Raw genomic sequence first — 20112 nt, forward strand, 5'->3', positions numbered from 1 at the left:
ACAGCACGCCAAATCCACCAAGCCACAGAGACAATGTATTTTAACCACTAATAACAACAAATAAAACAGGGGGGAGCGGGATTCTGGGGAGGGGGGGGACAAAAAGTGAAGAACAACATTGCAAAAAGAAACAAATGAACTGGCCAATTAAATTCAGAACAGGGTGAATGTAATATTTGTTTATCCCCATATTCCAGGCTGGGGGTAGGGGCTGAGGTTGAGAGAATCGTGGCTTGCCTGAGGCTACTGGGTGAGTTCATGGCTGCGGCCGAATCAGAAATGAGGAATCTTCCAACTCGCACTATTCTACAGCATCATCAGGCTTACGCTGGGTCCCTTGGACACTGACATTTGTCAGGAGTCGACTCCCTCTGTACAAACGCAGAACAAAAACACTGACATCTTCTCATCTGGCTCACAATGACGTGGTATTATCATTTTGGAGATTGAGAGCGCGTCTTCAGTATGCTGCTAATACAGCACAAATGGGGGGAAGGAAAAAAAACCCACTGCAACAGCCCTCGTGAAGATGTCAGTAGCTGTAAGCAATATGCAGGCTGTGATAGAGTATCTTCCTTGTACACACTCCCCCCCCCACCTCCCCTTGATGGCAGATTATCTGCCTGGAGGTTGCATTAAAGCTTCATTCAGCTGTCAGTCAACAGATGAGCAGGAATGGTTCAGTGCCTCTTCCCCACCCCCGCCCACTCCCATCTGACAGTGATAAATGATCAGGAGTAATGCTCAGATAAGCTGGAGAGTTCCAGGCCTCCCTTTCAGAATCTTGTTTCAGACTGGCCCCCCAGTTTTTCCTCCCCGGGATGAGGGATGGGCTACCAATGGAAATAACAAGCAAATAATAATAATAAATAAAGCCCCATCTGCAGCACCTCGACAGCGAATTCCGCGTGGAGTTGGGGTTTAGCGGAAAAGGGAAATTCTGGTGTTACCGGAAAAATCCGAGGGCTCCCTTGGACAAAAGGTAAAGACACCAACCAGAGTAAATTGGAGCAAATCAGCAGCCTGTAGGCTTGGCCTTTATTGAACTGTTGCAACAGGGTGCTCCCCTCACTTGCAGGTGAGAGAAAAGACACAGAAGAATAGTGTGCCAGGTCTTATAAAAACTTTTGAAATTCCCCTCCTCTAGGTCAAGCCCACCCCCAGAAACATCATGCATACATTACAGAAAGGAGGGGTTGAGGGAGGAGTTGTGGTGGTAACATCATGCATACATTACAGAAAGGAGGGGTTGAGGGAGGAGTTGGTGGTAACCTGAGTGTCCTGTCACCTGGCTGGTTCCTCCTTTCCCCCTCCCCATGAGTCACTTCCAGGAACTTCCAGGAGACAAAGGGGAGTTTGCAGTTTCCTGCCCCCTGAGGGAAGATCTGATCAGTGTCCTTTGTTTCAGTCCATGCTGAATCCACTCCCATATGCAAGTTCTTTGTGATCTTGATTGTCTTCTGTTACAGATAGGTAGCCGTGTTGGTCTGCCATAGACCAACACGGTCTATGTGTTGGCCGTAGACCAACACGGTTGTTTTGTTTTGATTGTCTTCTGTCTGGGACCATCAGGGTTGGCATAGCAACTGGGCAGGGCTCCTGTGTATGTGCTGGGATGCTGAAGGGATTATGGCTGCCCTGTATCAAACCTTCCCCATTTTGTAGTCCTTCCTTCATGGAGTAAAATAAAAGTGGAACAGTGCAAATCCAATGTATGGTTGATTTTCTATGAATTTATAACAGAAGCATAGCGTATGTAGTGTGTGAGTGTGAGTGTGTGTGAAGTTTGTACAAACTGAATGATTGGGGTGGGGGGTTCCTGCTACACTGGAAAGGGGATTTCTGCTCCCCCAAAGCGGCCTCGGTTGGGTGCTGAATTTGGAGCGCTCTTGGGTGGTTCCTGTACGTTTCAGTGAGCACTGGGCAGAAGAACCACCCGCTGGATTGTGCCCCTTGTTGGTTAGTGGAGAGTGTGCGTATGGTTGGGGACAGGACCACCTCAGGAACCAAAGTATCCTGGGTCAGCACCAGTTCTTGCCAGGGAAAATAAAGGAAGGCCACAAGTTCTGTGAAGAGCCTCTACAACAGTGGTTCTCAACCTGTGGGTCCCCAGATGCTGTTGGACTACAACTCCCACCATCCCTGAGCTCTGGCCTTGCTAGCTAGGGATGATGGGAGTTGTAGTCCCAAAACATCTGGGGACGCCACAGGTTGAGAAAGGCTGCTCTACAACCAGGTTTCAGTTTACACCTCCTCTTTAAATGGATACAGGTTTTGGAAATAAGCAGCAGTGCTTTAGCTGCCCTGTCCAACAAACTCTCCATGTTTAAAAAGGAGATATCCAAAAGAGAGAGAGTCTGCACATCCTGCTTTTCCCTCTTGGAAATAATCTGGATAAAGAAGTTCCCAGGCCAAGGGAGATTCCATGATTAAAACATGAGATAATGGGTCTCCAGAAGGAATCACAAGGCAAACAGTTGTCAGATTGGGACACCCAATCTTCTTCCTTCCCTCTCCAAATGAGTCCTAAGGCTGGACAAACAAGCAGAAGCTCAATGTGCTCATATAATAGTCCCCTCTTTTCTTGTACTGATTAGGAACGTATGGAATATTTGCATCATTTCAAATTTTGGGTGTGAAAATTCAACCAACAGGAAATGGTCGGCTCTACAGTTCTGACCAGAACTGACCAGAATATGAATACTCAACCAGTATTTTAAGCTACTGGATGCACAAGCAATTAGCTATCATGATCATTATTTATATTTTTTACAGTTGCAATCAAAATTACTCAACCCACATTGCAATTCAAGTTTTTTATCAAAATTTACAGACTTTCAGCTACTTGCAATGAGTTTTAAAGCACAGTTAGCACAACGCCAAGTGTACCCCCCCACACACACACAAACTTCATGGGCGCACACTAGGTATCACACTGCACCCAAATGCATTTATCTGGATGCAAATCCCATTGATCCTATTGGAGCTTGCCTCCAAGTCGACAAGCCCAGGATGACAGCCAAAGTATTCTCTCTCTCCGATTCTATGATTCATATTATTAATTTCAAAAGTTTTCTAACACTTTTAACTTTCTGGACAGAGGTGGGGGGAATCAATAGATCTGGGCTCTTTTGTTTCAAACTGGTTACAAATTTCTATATTAAATGCAGATTTCCATTATTACTGATCTAATAAGCCTTATTCTCATCTGGGCTATCAGCGACTCAATAAGTAATTATCATTCACCTTAGGCTGTTCCAGTCCATTAGACCAATACTGATGACTCAGGAGAGACAATAAATGAAGAGCAGAACACTGATAAAAGAGTAGAGAAGCAACATAAGCGGGGAAATGCTGTGGATGTAACTCTCTTAGTCTTGGCTACGCTTGCTGAATGCGTGCCATGCATATAAACATTGGGGCGATCGAACAAGAAAGTTGATTCTAGGTAAGGCAAGTGGGGCACCCTACTTCTGCACTCTCATAGGGTGTGCCCTATAAGACCCTACACCAGCAAATAAGCACGCAAGAATGGCGCAAGGAGTGCCAAGTCAGCTCAGCATAGCAACCCATGGCGTTCTCCAAGCCAACACTCAGTATGTGTCAATGGCCCAATGGAAACTGGTCCATTAGGGTGAATGGGGCACTGCCACACCAAGCTCAGCCAGCCCTCAGCTGCCTACCTCCTTGCTCACAACCAGTCCAGGGGGTGGCAAAGCTGCCAACTTTCTAATCTTTGGTCTCAGCGCTCCCTTTGTAGAACTCAGCAGGGAAGAGTGTGAGAACAGTATCAGAAGTAACTGGCTCTGCCTAATATTTGCTCTGCCTCCGCCAGTCACTTTTCTGGAATCCATCTACTGTCGGCCTCCCTGCCTTCTGACCTACAGGTCCCAATGGGTACGGGCCTCCACTACTCAATGCTATCACACTAATAACCGACCCTCCCATCCCACGCTGCACTGTGGTAATCTACAAGTGTTCCTACATTTATGAGACGCTGCTGATAGGAAGTACAGTGAAGATGGGCCAGAAACAATCCTGAAAGTGGCCTTCTCCTGTGGATCCTAACAGCAACACTGTGCTTGAAATATGAAAGTGACTACAGTGGTACCTCAGGTTAAGTACTTAATTCGTTCCGGAGGTCCGTACTTAACCTGAAACTGTTTTTAACCTGAAGCACCAATTTAGCTAATGGGGCCTCCTGCTGCTGCCGCGCCGCTGGAGCACGATTTCTGTTCTCATCCTGAAGCAAAGTTCTTAACCTGAAGCACTATTTCTGGGTTAGCAGAGTCTGTAACCTGAAGCTTATGTAATCTGAAGCATATGTAACATGAGGTACCACTGTCAAAACAAAATAAAAATAAAAAATAAAAAAATTCCTTCCAGTAGCACCTTAAAGACCAACTGAGTTAGTTCTAGGTATGAGCTTTCGTGTGCATGCACACTTCTTCAGATACCAAGTGTGCATGCACACGAAAGCTCATACCTAGAACTAACTCAGTTGGTCTTTAAGGTGCTACTGGAAGGAATTTTTTTATTTTTTATTTTTATTTTGTTTTGACCATGGCAGACCAACACGGCTACCTATCTGTATGAGGTACCACTGTACCTGTAATGGGATTTTTTTGGAGAGGGGTGTTAGCAGGCAATGTTACAATATGGCCTTGTCCTACCCGAGATGGAAGGATAGCTCTGTAAGAACAAGTCCCAACTTGTTTGAAAATGAATCCCACTGGCTTGGGTAGAACTTAGTTCCCAACAGTGTTGTTGTGTTATACCGTATTTTTCGCTCTATAAGACGCACCAGACCACAAGACACAGCTAGTTTTTGGAGGAGGAAAACAAGAAAAAAAAATATTCTGAATCTCAGAAGCCAGAACAGCAAGAGGGATTGCTGCGCAGGGAAAGCAGCAATCCCTCTTGCTGTTCTGGCTTCTGGGATAGCTGCGCAGCCTGCATGCGCTCCATAAGACGCACAGACATTTCCCCTTACTTTTTAGGAGGGAAAAAGTGAGTCTTATGGAGCAAAAAATACGGTATTTGGTCATTTCCCCCCCTCCCATTTTTCTGCAGATTCATGTTTGCGTACACATGCTTTAAATTTTAGTTAAAGGGGGAAGATAAACTAATCCCAAAGCATGTTTAAGCTTCTAAATATTAAACCTGTCTCAAATTGGATTGATACAGCATATTTCCTTGAATAGGCTTTTTATTTGTTTGATTTAAATTAAGTCATAGATTTGGGTGGATCACCTATAAAATAAATGAAGCTGAAATAGATTATGTAAAAGATATAAGAAGAAATTTTGCAATTCCAAAATATTCCAGTGAAATGCAAGAATGGCTTAGTGAAGTATATCCTCAACTACTCCCGTTAAATAAGTTGTCCAGATTCAGGTATTAAGAATTAATTAATAAAATTACTTAAAATTAGAATGCAATGACAATTTCTCATGGCTAAGTAGTACTGAATTGCTTGAACATGTTCTCTCTAAAAGCTTTTTAGAAAATTAAAGCTCTTCCAATACATATGCCATTGTATTTTCTGTAGCTGACAAAAACTGACAATTATAATTGAAATAAGAAAATTAAATATACTTTAGAAGAAATTCTGCCAAATACACCACTTTTATTATGAACTGTGATAATATGAATATAATCAGAAAGCGGGAGATGGGAGCAAAACAGCTAGTGTAAGATGGGGAAAAAACCTCTGAGTACTCATTGATTTTCCTGTTATGGAAACCAAGGTTAAAAGAGAAAAACACACATTTTTTAAAAAATACTATAGTCAGCATAGTATTCATTTCTATACTGAAGATTTGTAGTAAGCTAGAACAAAAACACGTGGAAGGCTCTGTATCCTGAAAGGTGATATTATAAATAACTGTAATAAACAATAAAACCAAATGGAATTTCATCAGCAGTTGATATAGCATGATAACGAAAATGTATAAATCAAACAGCTTTACATACTTTTGATCTGGATCTGCTTTTTCCATTTTTACAAAGTTGGCCCAGTCCATATATTCCAGAAGCTATGCAGGCGGCCATTGGAAATGCAACCATATTTATGAACCTCCACAGAACTCACCTTTCATATGGCACAGGGGCCCAAGCAGGTCAGGAAATTTCTTCTCTACCAACACAAGCCAAGAGACACTGTGTACTTGCACTTTCGAAAACTTTGTAATGAAGTCAGGATGAGTTCCTTTAATAATCTTGCCTGATATGTGGACCAATTCTTGTAGGGTCTCAACCCCGGATGCCAACGCAGTACCTAAACCTACTAAATCAAACTAGTACTGGACAAAACAAGGGAAGACACAATAGTTCATTTACCAGGTCATCTTCCACTGTGATACAAAGCCACTCCTGACGTACGGGGGGGGGGGGTTGCAGGCTCACGCCCCATTCACACCCTTGCAGGGCTGGCTGCACCCCCACGGGACTTGGGGAATCCCAGGATTCATTAGGATTCATCATTCACCACGCCAGCCAATCGGCTGGCGGCGGGGGCGGTACTTGTAGGGGGCATTTAAGGTCGGGGCAGCCCATGCTCGTCCCTTTCTTTTCTTTCACCAGCTTTCTTTCACCAGCTATTATTATGCAAATGAGTTGGGGGGGAGGAACGCCATCACCTCCCCAAAGGTTGAAGGGTAGTTCGTTAAAGGACTCCGGGGGGCGTCGCCTCATCCGAAACCTATGGAGGTTAGGGCCTAAAGTGCGCTCCCGAGCAGTAACCCCTCGGGAAGCGCCTACGGATCTGCATCTCGGGGGCTCCCCCTGTTGGTGCTTAACCCTTCCTGGTTATACCGGTTAGTCTGATAGGGCCAATGCCTAAAGCCAATACCGCTCTTACCTGTAATCAATAAAGTTGTGGCCATTTTTTGCCCATTAACCTAAATTCTGGTGTCCTGTGTCTTTATTTATTCCATCTGTGGGAGGGGGCAGGAATCGCCATGCAATAGCATCCATCTCTCAGCAGTGCCTTTCTACATTCCATGTAGGATAAATAAGCCAGTTCATGTAAATGTCATTGGCATCTGTCTGTCTTGAGAGACAGTGGAGTGCCTTTCCAGAGGTGAAGTCAAACTGCTGCATTAGCAGCACCAAAGTGACTTCCCCAGTGTGACTTCCCCACTACACCACACTGGCCCTCAATATGTTTGACTCTAATTTAGCCGCAGGCGTTGCCAGAAGGAGGCATACAAGGTGCCATCCAATCATCTCAAGGTCTCCACTCCAGTCTTTCATAAGGTTTACTTATTAAGTTTTTCTTCTCTCAAAGATATCCAGCAAGGCTCAGGGTCAGTGTTCTCCTCCTAGATGGCTCGGTGAAGGCTCAGGGTCAGTGTTCTCCTCCTAGATGGGCTGCCTTTCTGGGTTGAAGAACCCCATCTGTCCCTCACTTCCCTCTCCAGGATGTGCAGAAACCACCTTCTTGACTGTTGGACCCACTCTTGGTCTCATCCGCTCAATCCACTAGAGCCTGTATTCGCATGCGTGGAAAGTCCCTAACTCATTGAGGCTTTGAGACCCATCAGCTACCCTCACCTGGTTTAGCCGGCCAGTTGAAGCCGTTTCCTGGGGTGTGGCTGCTGTTGCCTGCTGACAGCTTCTAGGAGCCACAGATGAGAGCGAAGTGCAGGTGGGAACCAAAGGTGGACAAACTAGCCCAGAAGGAGCATGACGTGTCCCCCACCAGAGGTACTGTCCCACCCCATAAACCCCATGGGTGCCAACTTGAACAAAATATTGGGGGGGGGCGAGCCACATCACATGATGTGACACATGCACACCATTTGAATGGCAATGCCCATTAGCTTGAGGAGCTCCTCAAAAAAATTATTGGCACAGCCAAAATCCCTAGGAGTTGGCTCCTATACCAGCTCCTGTAAACATATAGGCACAAATCTGACATCAGAATATTCAGAAACAAGTAAGAAAGCATTACAACCTAAAAGGAATTTAAGGTGCACATATATGTTGGGCTACTTTTGAACGTGACTCAGAAACTACAACTAATCCAGAATGCAGCAGAAAGACTGGTGACTGGGAGAGGCCACTGGGACCATATAGCACAGGTCCTAAAGGATCTTCATTGGCTCCCAGTGCATTTCCGAGCACAATTCAAAGTGTTAGTGCTGACTTTTAAGGCCCTAAACAGCCTCGGTCCATTATACCTGAAGGCGTGTCTACCCCCATCGTTCAGCCCAGAATTGTTGTTGTTGTTATACAAATTAACTTTAAAGGGAAACTCCAGTAGTAAACTGCTGAATTACAACTTATCAAGACATAAATTCTATTCCTCTAGATCTGAGCAAGGATTATGGTTTCCTTCGTCAGATGCTAATTTACTAAGCAATGGTAAGATTATGCTTATCACCATTTATTGCTTATTTGGCCTACACTGAAGCTTTAATTAATTTCAGAGAGTGTACTTTGTGTGGTGTAGTGGTTAAGAGCGGTAGTCTCCTAATCTGGGGAACCAGGTTCGCGTCTCCGCTCCTCCACATGCAGCTGCTGGGTGACCTTGGGCCAGTCACACTTCTGTGAAGTCTCTCAGCCCCACTCACCTCACAGAGTGTTTGTTGTGGGGGAGGAAGGGAAAGGAGAATGTTAGCCGCTTTGAGACTCCTTAAAGGGAGTGAAAGGCGGGATATCAAATCCAAACTCTTCTTCTTCTTCTTCTTTTTTATTGCCATTTAACTTTCACAGTTTTCAATCCTCTTCAACAATGTGAACCTGGCAACTGAGGAATACACTTTATGCATCTGACATTGTGGGCTCTGGTCCGCGAAACATGTGCCTAACCCCCTGCCTGTAAGGTACACATGGCCCCACTCAATATTTTTTGTACCCCACAGCCTCCCCATTTGACATTTTCTAATATATCTTTTGCATTATGGTGCTGGAGGAGACTCTTGAGAGTCCCAAGGACTGCAAGAAGATCAAACCTCTCCATTCTGAAGGAAATCAGCCCTGAGTGCTCACTGGAAGGACAGATCCTGAAGCTGAGGCTCCAAGACTTTGGCCACCTCATGAGAAGAGAAGACACCCTGGAAAAGACCCTGATGTTGGGAAAGATGGAGGGCACAAGGAGAAGGGGACGACAGAGGACGAGATGGTTGGACAGTGTTCTCGAAGCTACCAACTTAAGTTTGACCCAACTGCGGGAGGCAGTGGAAGACAGGAGTGCCTGGCATGCCCTGGTCCATGGGGTCACGAAGAGTCAGACACGACTAAATGACTAGACAACAGCAACAACAATATATCTTACTATATAATCTTTTAGTAAGAAAAAAAATCATCGCACTGCAGGTTGCATGGCAGCTGGTAGGGGAAGATGCTAACTGGCAAGGCCTCTCTGCCGGACGTATTCAGTGGGTAATTTATTTTATGCTTCTGCTTCTTGAAGGCAGATGTAGGGGGGCTGGTGTCACTGAAAATCCTGCTGCTACTGTAGTAATTGCAGCACATGATGATGTTTAGGAACACCTGCATCTTGTGAGTTGTAAGAGTTCAGCTGTTAGGATAATCCTGACATGGTTTTCTGCAGTGGAGATTATCCTACTAAAACACTGGTGGCCTTTTCTGTCAAAGAGTTTCATTTCTAAAAAGTCTGCGATCCAAAACCAATGGCTGCTTTGTTATTTTTAAATTGCACCCATGCAGTTTGTCCTCAGCACCAAAATGAGCTGAACTTGTAAGTTTCAATAAAACTTGCTCTACTGTGCACGTTTCCCTCCCCCCCCCCCCTTCAGGGGGGTAAAAGTTTAGACCCTTTGCATCTTGTGCATCAAATTAAGTCTGGCATGGGGACTCATTATCACAACCATCTAATTAAGAAAATACATCAAGACTCCTAAACATTTATTGGACAACTTCAGCAGGAAGAAAAGGCAAAAGTGGCCAGAGGAGAACTAGGAATTAATGGAGATACTTAATTAAATCAATATCCGCAACAGCAGCGTTCACTGGAATCAAATTGTTTTTTATGCTGGATGGAATGACACTGCTGGGAAAATTTTACATTGGCATTGGGGGTTTTTTATTATTCTCATTCTTATGATTTGTGCGCATGTACATGCAAGACTTAGAAATTAGGTGAATGCAGAGCCATTCGGAATATTTCAGGGCAAGGGCTGCATTAGCTCTTATTACCCTGTTTAGTTATTATTGTTTGTAGTAATTACATCACAAGAATTAGCCGTGTTAATTATTGGCACAGTAATTCAGTCCTAATTGCTGCCACTGAAAATAGCATCCAAGCAGTATTCAGTAGTGGCAACTTTCAACGGAACAACTTCTGCTTGTAAATGGAATTTGTCTGGAGAGATAGAAACTGGATACCGACCCAAACAGTTGGACTAGTCCAGGCATAGGCAAACTTGGCCCTCCAGATGTTTTGGGACTACAACTCCCATCATCCCTAGCTAACAGGACCAGTGGTCAAGGATGATGGGAGCTGTAGTCCCTAAACATCTGGAGAGCTGAGTTTGCTTATGCCTGGACTAGCATGACCCCCTGAAACAACTTTGCAGGATGACTCACTGAACTCTGTAAACTAAACAAGCGTTCAGCCACCTTGAGGGAGCATTTTCTGGCACCTACACCCAGTCAACTCCCAGCCTGCTTCCTTGCTCACAGCTCTTTGGTAAAACCAAGGTGCAGAGCAGAACCTGAGGCAGCAGAGGAGAACCCGTGGGAGCGAGTTTTTGACAGCTCTCCTCATCTCACCAACTCACAGAAAAATCAAGGCAGCAAGAGGATCTGAATTCCCCCCATTTGTACCATTTTTATGGGGCACAGATTTCAGCTTTTTTTACAGAACTTAGATGCCCAGGTACATAATTCTAATTTGCTTTAAAAACACAGAGGGCTCGCACACACATAATGCTAAACCAAGGTTGAGTGTTATACGGATGATCCTCAGAAAGCTAGAGTAAAGGGACAAAGACATACACACTCCTCCCTCCACGCAGCCAGGACAATGACTGCTACGGGCTTTACTTTCATTTTCAAAGAATCTCAGCTTAGCATTAGGTTGCAAATCAGAAATCCTGTTTTAAAACAAATACAGTGGTACCTCGGTTTAAGAACAGACCAGTTTAAGAACAATTTGGTTTACAAACTCCGTAAAACCGAAAATAGTGTCTTGGTTTGAGAACTTTACCTTGGTCTAAGAACGGAAACCGAACAGTGGAAGGACACCGGCGGCGAAAAGCCTCATTAGGGAAAGCGCATCTCGGTTTAAGAACGGCTTTGGTTTAAGAACAGACTTCCGGAACGGATTAATTTCAAAAACCAAGGTACAGTGGTACTTTGGGTTAAGTACTTAATTCGTTCCGGAGGCCTGTTCTTAACCTGAAACTGTTCTTAACCTGAAGCACCACTTTAGCTAATGGGGCCTCCCGCTGCTGCCGCGCCGCCAGAGCACGATTTCTGTTCTCATCCTGAAGCAAAGTTCTTAACCTGAAGCACTATTTCTGGGTTAGTGGAGTCTGTAACTTGAAGCGTATTTAACCAGAAGCGTATGTAACCTGAGGTACCACTGTACCACTGTAGTGGTTAGTAAAACAAGTAACGGTTTGAAGCTTTCTCGATTAGCAAGAAATAAGCACTGCTTATTTTAAACCAGGACTCCTTGTTCACACGTACACTCGAAACGGACATTCAGGCAGGCAGGAGAGGGAAGGATACAAACTCAATGCTCTACTTCAGCTTGCTGAACGTTATCCACATAGCACTGATCACAGTTTAGTGTTCCATGCAGACTAGCCCAAAAAATACACTGTCTTTTGCAACCCTTTCAGAATATCATTTGCTTCGTCTTTGGAGATATAAGATATAAGAACCGTCTTTGGAGATATAAGAATGGTTCCTTATCCCATTAAAATGTGGTGGAAATGAAAATCCCTGCACCAAGATCAGAAGACATGTATGTGTGCATTTGCATGGAACATTTTAGGAACCAGAATCCAAATATTGTGAAATAACAACTACAATCAGCTAAAACTGCCCTAGCTTTATTAATCGTAATACTGGAACTGGCCACATGTATGTAGTTGGTTGTTTGCTTTGGGTTTTCTAAAAAGATGTTGCTAAATTTCTCCGCATTAAGCTTCTGCAAACCTCCATTAAAAAGCTTTCACGAGTAACAGTTGCTGTTTCCATAGAAACAGAAGATCGTAATTTCTGTGAAAATATAAAATCTTTTCAATGTGTTTGATGGCAATTTTCTCCAAATGACCTCCAGATAATTAACACAATGGTTTAACCCAAGCTTTAACATAACTTTCTATGAGCCAAGCTAATTTTCCCCTAAAAAAAAAAAGGAATGTATTGTTCATCCAAGGCAAAAAGAAAGTCCTTGAAACTCTGTGATCTTTTCTGAAGAGCTTTTGTGAATGTGGCCTGTTAATGTTTCTTCTCCTATTAACACATTTGATCTAACCTTGTGGAAAATTACACATATTTATGACCTCTGTGTCTTTGCTGAATTAGCAATCAGAAAACCTGCAGTGCTAAACCAAATAAATGGAGAAAAGTCCAATCAATTTGCATCCCATTGTGACAGCCGGGACCGCATTCTTTCTGAAATCATGAGACTGCATTTGCTCAATCAAAACCTAAATAAAAGCTGTTGTTAAAGGGATACGAACTATGGATTTTACTTTTTGATATAATTCTATACCCCCTATTAGTGTGGGTAGAGATCATAGACTGCAACACTCCAGTAAAAGGACAAAAGCAAACAACAGATTTTTATTACTAAACGATACTCACTCTTCTAATGATGCTCTTCCTACAAGCAGTAGGGCCTCTGGGGAACACAGAAGAGGATGGTACTAGCAAATGTGCTATGGAAAAGGGAGAGAGAACCAGGGCTGTAGCTGAGCTGTAGAACACATGTTTTGCATACAAAAGGTTCTAGCCTCCATCTCCAGCACTTCCTGACAGGGCTAGAAAAGACTCCTGCTTGAAATCCTGGAACGCTTGTTGTTGTTGTTTAGTCGTGTCCGACTCTTCGTGACCCCATGGACCAGAGCATGCCAGGCACTCCTGTCTTCCACTGCCTCCCGCAGTTTCGTCAAACTCATGCTGGTAGCTTCGAGAACACTGTCCCACCATCTCGTCCTCTGTCGTTCCCTTCTCCTTGGGCCCTCCATCTTTCCCAACATCAGGGTCTTTTCCAGGGAGTCTTCTCTTCTCATGAGGTGGCCAAAGTCTTGGAGCCTCAGCTTCACGATCAGTCCTTCCAGTGAGCACTCAGGGCTGATTCCCTTAAGAATGGAGAGGTTTGATTTTCTTGCAGTCCATGGGACTCTCAAGAGTCTCCTCCAGCACCATAATTCAAAAGCAATCTATATCTACATCTAAACTTCCAAGGGAAGAAACTTTGATGGAAACTAGCATTTATGTTCACAGAAGCATCTATCGATATAGATATCAATATCAATATCAATATCAATATCAATATCAATATAGATATAGATGGATGCATCTGTGAACATGAATGCTAGTTTCCATCGAAGTTTCTTCCCTTGGAAGTTTCTTTCCCTTGCCTACGACCTCAGAAAAAAGAGATTCTTGAATAAAAACTGCCACCTTCTCAAGCACAGTTGCTAAAAACATGTAAAAGGCAATATATTACCATAATATAAAACTGAGGATACTCAAACAAACCAAAACAGGCAGCATCTTCACATCCTACGAGATTGTAAACAAATAAAGGAAAAAACCCAACAATAGGCCCTTGCCCTGCAGATGGGATGGAAATAAGCAGGCATCATCAGAGGACACATGAGCAGAGATTCTGACAGGTTGAAATGAATTATGCATACAGCAAAGAATTAAAAAAAAAATGAAGCTTGGATATTTTCAGCTACGAGACACAAATTCAATAAGCCAACCAGAAGCAGCCTTACAATGGATTAAATACATGGCATGTTTCTTTTTCAGATGCATTCCGCCATTCTGCAGAATGACAACTTGCCTGAATGTTTTGTTCTGGAATCTACTTACTTGTTTTCAGCTCCTAGCTAATCAAATATCAGAGTATCAGATGGTTATTTGCATCCTTTATTTGCCTTAAACTATCTCAGACAACAATTGAGCACTTAGGTTACTGCAGGGCCAGGGTCAGCACTTTCCCACCCTAGCAAAGACCACTGCCTCAGACACTCCAATAAGCACCAGGCAGTCACCATTTACCGTACTTTTCACTCTATAGGACGCACCCAACCATAAGACGCACCTTGTTTTAGAGGGGGAGAACAAGAAAAAAAATATCTCCCCCTCTCTGCTCAGTGCCCCTTCAGCGAAGCGGCAGGAGAAATGGAGCCCCTTCCATTTCTCCTCCCGCTTCGCTGAAGGGGCGCTGCGCGAGTTCCCACTGCGCCGGAGGCTTCAGGCGGTTATACCTGAAGCCTTTGGAGCACAGCACGAGCTCCCGCTGAGCTCCGGAAGTTTCAGGTTCTTTTCGCTGCGCTCCGGAGGCTTCAGGCAGCTATCCCTGAAGCCTGGAGAGCGGGAGGGGTCGGTGCGCACCGACGCCTCTCGCTTTCCAGGCTTCAGCGAAAGCAACGTGAAGCCTCCGGAGCGCGGAGGGAGCGCTCCCTCTGCGCTTCGGAGGCTTAGCGTTGCTATCACTGAAGCCAAAGAGCCTACATTCACTCCAGAGGACGCACACACATTTCCCCTTAATTTTTGGAGGGGGAAAAGTGTGTCCTATAGAGCGAAAATTACGGTAAATTTCCAATGATATCCTAGAACAGGGTTAACCAGTATGGTGCTCTCCAGATGTTGCAGGACTCAAATTCCCATTGGCTCCAGCTAGCATGTCACGGGAGATGGAACTTGCATGGAATCATAGAATTGTAGAGTTGGAAGGTAGCCTGAGAGTCATCTAGTCCACCCCCTGCAATGCTTGAATCTGACAGGTGGCCATCCAACCTCTGCTTAAAAACCTCCAAGGAAGGAGGGTCCACTGTTGAACAGCTCTTACCGTCAGAAAGTTCTTCCTGATGTTTAGTTGGAATCTCTTTCCTTGTAAGTTGGAGCCGTTGGTGTGGGTCCTACCCTCCAGATCAGGAGAAACCAACTTGCTCCATCTTCCATGTGACAGTCCTTAATACATTTGAAAATGGCTATCATACCTCTTCGAGGTCTCCTCTTTTCCAGGCTAAACATACCCAATTACTTCACCCGTTCCTCATAAGGCTTGGTTTCCAGACCCCTGATCATGTTGGTCACTCTTCTCTGCACACATTCCAGCCTGTGAATATCCTTCTTAAATTGTGGTGCCAAGTGGAACAAGAGGGAGACAAATTGAAATTGCAGAGTTTTGAGAAACTAAAAAACAAAGTGCGAGACTGGCTTCATTATTATCAGATAATGGAGGCTTACAAATTGGACAAGAAAATTGGATTCCAGGTGGAAAAATCGAAATTAGAAACAGAATTGTTAGAACCTAAAACTAAGATTTTGTCAAAGATGTATAACTTGTTGCTGAAATGGAACACCCAGGATGAAACGGTGAAGTCTGCTATGATTAAATGGGCACAGGATGTTGGACATAATATTATGTTTGCTGACTGGGAACAGTTATGGACCACCGGTTTGAAATTTACGGCATGTAATGCCTTGAGAGAGAATATTATGAAAATGATTTACAGGTGGTACATGACCCCAGTCAAGCTTGCAAAAATTTATCATTTGCCCGATAATAAATGTTGGAAATGCAGAGACTGAAGGTACATTCTTTCACCTTTGGTGGACGTGCCCAAGGATTAAGGCTTTCTGGGAAATGATTTATAATGAAATGAAAAAGGTATTTAAATATACCTTCTTGAAGAAACCAGAGGCCTTTCTCCTAGGCATGGTTGGCCAATTGGTGCCAAAGAAGGACAGAACTTTTTTTATGTATGCGACAACAGCAGCAAGAATACTTATCGCAAAATATTGGAAGACACAAGATCTACCCACTCTGGAAGAATGGCAGATGAAGATGATCGACTATATGGGATTGGCAGAAATGACCGGCAGAATCCGAGACCAGGGAAAAGAGTCGGCGGAAGAGGACTGGAGGAAATTTAAAGATTACTTGCAGAAATATTGCAAAATTAATGAACGTTAGAATGATGTTGGACAGAAATTAAGTGGTTACCAGCTGTAATGCAAAGGTTGAGCAATAAGTTAAAATAAGTTATATTAAGTTACAATAAGGATTTGCTGAGTTAAGAATTTGAACTGGAATACAAAAGGGGGAGGTGAGAGGAGGTCCGTGAAACAAGGTAATGGAAATAAGTAATGGGAATTATATTTGTTTTGTTAATTTTTTTAAATTGTGTATTTTTGTTATTTTTTGTGCATTTTTTGTTCTTTGTTGGTTTTTTGTATTAAATTGGAAATCCTAATAATTATCTTTTAAAAAAAAAAAAAAAATTGTGGTGCCGAGAACTGGACACATTATTCCAAGTGTGGTCAGACCAAGGCAGAATAGAGTAATGCTTTCACTTCTCTTGACCTGGACACTATACTTCTAGACACTATACAGTGGAACCTTGTGTTACGTACCGTCCCCCTTGTGAACGCTTCGGATTATGAGCTCCGCTAACCCGGAAGTAGATGCTCCCGATTGCAAACATTGCCCCAGGGTGCAAGTGGGAGGCACCATTAGTGAACGCGCCTCATGTTACGAGCGGTTTCGGCTTAAGAACAGAGCTCTGGAACAAATTAAGTTCGTAACTGGAGGTACCACTGTACTATGCAGTCCAACAACTTACGGAGGGTACCACATGGTATACCTTCACCTTTCAGTGCCCCTGCTAGATGCTCTAATTCCAACATCTCTTCAAGCTTAAAGCCAGTCCTGAGTTGTTGCTTACAGGAAGAACTACCCCAGCCTCAGTGTGCCAAAGTTACTTTGTCAAGACTGACAGAAAGCCAGTCTGCCAAATCTGAGGAGCACTGAAGGGACCAGGAATTAGCCTAGTTGATGGAGAAACAGCCTAGGAAGAGGGTTAGAATCATAGAATTATAGAATCATAGAGTTGGAAGAGACTACAAGGGCCATCGAGTCCAACCCCCTGCCAAGCAGGAAACACCATAAGAGCACTCCTGACATATGGTTGTCAAGCCTCTGCTTAAAGACCTCCAAAGAAGGAGACTCCACCACACTCCTTGGCAGCAAATTCCACTGTGGAACAGCTCTTACTGTCAGGAAGTTCTTCCTAATGTTTAGGTAGAATCTTTTTTCTTGTAGTTTGGAACCATTGCTCCATGTCCGCTTCTCTGGAGCAGCAGAAAACAACCTTTCTCCCTCCTCTATGTGACATCCTTTTATATATTTGAACATGGCTATCATATCACCCCTTAACCTCCTCTTCTCCAGGCTAAACATGCCCAGCTCCCTTAGCCGTTCCTCATAAGGCATCGTTTCCAGGCCTTTGACCATTTTGGTTGCCCTCCTCTGGACACGTTCCACTTTGTCAGTGTCCTTCTTGAACTGTGGTGCCCAGAACTGGACACAGTACTCCAGGTGAGGTCTGACCAGAGCAGAATACAGTGGCACTATTACTTCCCTTGATCTAGATGCTATACTCCTATTGATGCAGCTCAGAATTGCATTGGCTTTTTTAGCTGCCGCGTCACACTGTTGGCTCATGTCAAGTTTGTGGTCAACCAAGACTCCTAGATCCTTTTCACATGTACTGCTCTCAAGCCAGGTGTCACCCATCTTGTATTTGTGCCTCTCATTTTTTTTGCCCAAGTGCAATACTTTACATTTCTCCCTATTAAAATTCATCTTGTTTGTTTTGGCCCAGTTCTCTAATCTGTCAAGGTCGTTTTGAAGTGTGATCCTGTCCTCTGGGGTGTTAGCCACCCCTCCCAGTTTGGTGTCATCTGCAAATTTGATCAGGATGCCCTTGAGTCCATCATCCAAGTCGTTGATAAAGATGTTGAATAAGACCGGGCCCAAGACAGAACCCTGTGGCACCCCACTAGTCACTCTTCTCCAGGATGAAGAGGAACCATTGATGAGCACCCTTTGGGTTCGGTCAGACAGCCAGTTACAAATCCACTGAGTGGTAGCATAGTCAAGTCCGCATTTTACCAGCTTCTTTACAAGAATATCATGGGGCACCTTGTCAAATGCCTTGCTGAAATCAAGGTAGACTACATCCACTGCGTTCCCTTCATCTACCAGGCTTGTAATTCTGTCAAAAAACGAGATCAGGTTAGTCTGACATGACTTATTTTTCAGAAATCCATGCTGACTATTGGTGATCACAGTATTCCTTTCTAGGTGCTCACAGACTGTTTGCTTAATGATCTGCTCCAGAATCTTCCCTGGTATTGATATCAGACTGACTGGGCGGTAATTATTTGGGTCCTCTCTTTTCCCCTTTTTGAAAATAGGGACAACATTTGCCCTCCTCCAGTCTGCCGGGACTTCGCCTGTTCTCCAGGAATTCTCAAAGATGACTGCCAGTGGTTCTGAGATCACATCTGCCAGCTCTTTTAATACTCTTGGATGCAGTTCATCTGGCCCTGGAGACTTGAATACATCTAAACTAGCCAAGTATTCTTGTACTATCTCCTTAGTTATTCTGGGCTGTGTTTCCTCTGCTGAATCATTTGCTCCAAATTCTTCAGGTCGGGCATTGTTTTCTTTATCGGAGAAGACTGAGGCAAAGAAGGCATTGAGGAGTTCAGCCCTTTCTGTGTCCCCTGTTTGCATTTCACCAGCTTCTCCTCTGAGTGACCCCACTGTTTCTTTGTTCTTCCTTTTGCTACGAACATACCCATAAAAGCCTTTTTTGTTGCTTTTAACCTCTCTAGCAAGCCTGAGTTCATTCTGTGCTTTAGCTTTTCTGACTTTGTGTCTACACGTGCTGGCTATTTGTTTGAATTCCTCTTTGGTGGTTTCCCCCCTTTTCCACTTTTTGTACACATCCTTTTTTAATCTTAACTCAGTTAAAAGTTCTTTAGATAGCCACCCTGGCTTCTTTAGGCACCTTCCATGTTTCCGTCTCATTGGTATTGCCTGAAGTTGTGCTTTTACTATCTCCCTCTTAACAAACTCCCAGCCATCATGAACTCCCTTTCCTTTTAGTATTACTGTCCATGGGATCTCACCCAGCACTTCCCTAAGTTTTATGAAGTCGGCTTTCTTAAAGTCAAGAAATTGAGTCCTAGTATGCTTGGCTGCTCCTTTCCGCTGTATAGTAAACTTCAGAAGAGCATGATCACTCGCGCCTAATGATCCTTCCACTTCTACCCCACTAACCAGGTCATCAACATTGGTTAGGACCAGATCTAAAATGGCTGTTCCTCTTGTTGCTTCTCCCATTTTCTGGACAACGAAGTTGTCTGCAAGGCCAGTGAGGAATCTGTTTGACCTTATGCTCTTGGCTGAGTTTGACATCCAGCAAATATCCGGGTAATTGAAGTCCCCCATTACTACTATCTCCCTTCCTTTTGCATGCTTGGCCATCTGTTCCAGGAAGGCATCATCTATGTCCTCCGTTTGGCTTGGGGATCTATAGTAAACTCCCACAATGAGGTTCCTGTTATTCTTCTCTCCCTTAATTTTGACCCAAATGCTCTCACCTTGGCTTTGAGGTTCTAAATCTTGGATCTCTTCACAGGTATACACATCCCTGACATATAACGCCACTCCTCCTCCTTTCTTGTCTGGTCTGTTTCTCTGAAATAGATTGTATCCCTTCATTATTACATTCCAGTCGTGGGACTTATCCCACCAGGTTTCAGTGATGCCTATTATGTCATATTTAGTTTGCTGTACCAAGAGCTCAAGCTCATCTTGTTTATTACCCATGCTTTGCGCATTAGTGTACAGACATTGAAGTCCATTAATCATTCCCCTGTGTCTCTTTTAAGGATTTAAGGATTTTTTCCTCCCACCACTAGGTCTGCGTGCTGTTTGCTCCATTTGGTCTATGACATTTGGATGATCATCTTCATCAATTGATAGACTCCTACCTTCAGGAGCACTGTCTCCCTCTCCCACATTAGTCAGTTTAAACCCCTCCTGATGAGGTTTCTGAGATTTTTGGCAAAAAAAAAATTTTTGGTTGC

At 43.9% G+C, this 20112-nt stretch overlaps 1 protein-coding gene across 4 annotated transcripts in view; it reads right to left on the reverse strand.

Moving 5' to 3' along the window:
• Positions 1–20112, reverse strand: part of MSRA (methionine sulfoxide reductase A) — a 203590-nt gene that overhangs the window by 136549 nt on the left and 46929 nt on the right. The gene's annotated exons all lie outside the window — the stretch shown is intronic.

This window comes from Podarcis erhardii (genome assembly GCF_964252035.2).
Source record: "Podarcis erhardii genome assembly, chromosome: 3".
In the NCBI taxonomy this organism is placed as follows: Eukaryota; Metazoa; Chordata; class Lepidosauria; order Squamata; family Lacertidae; genus Podarcis; species Podarcis erhardii.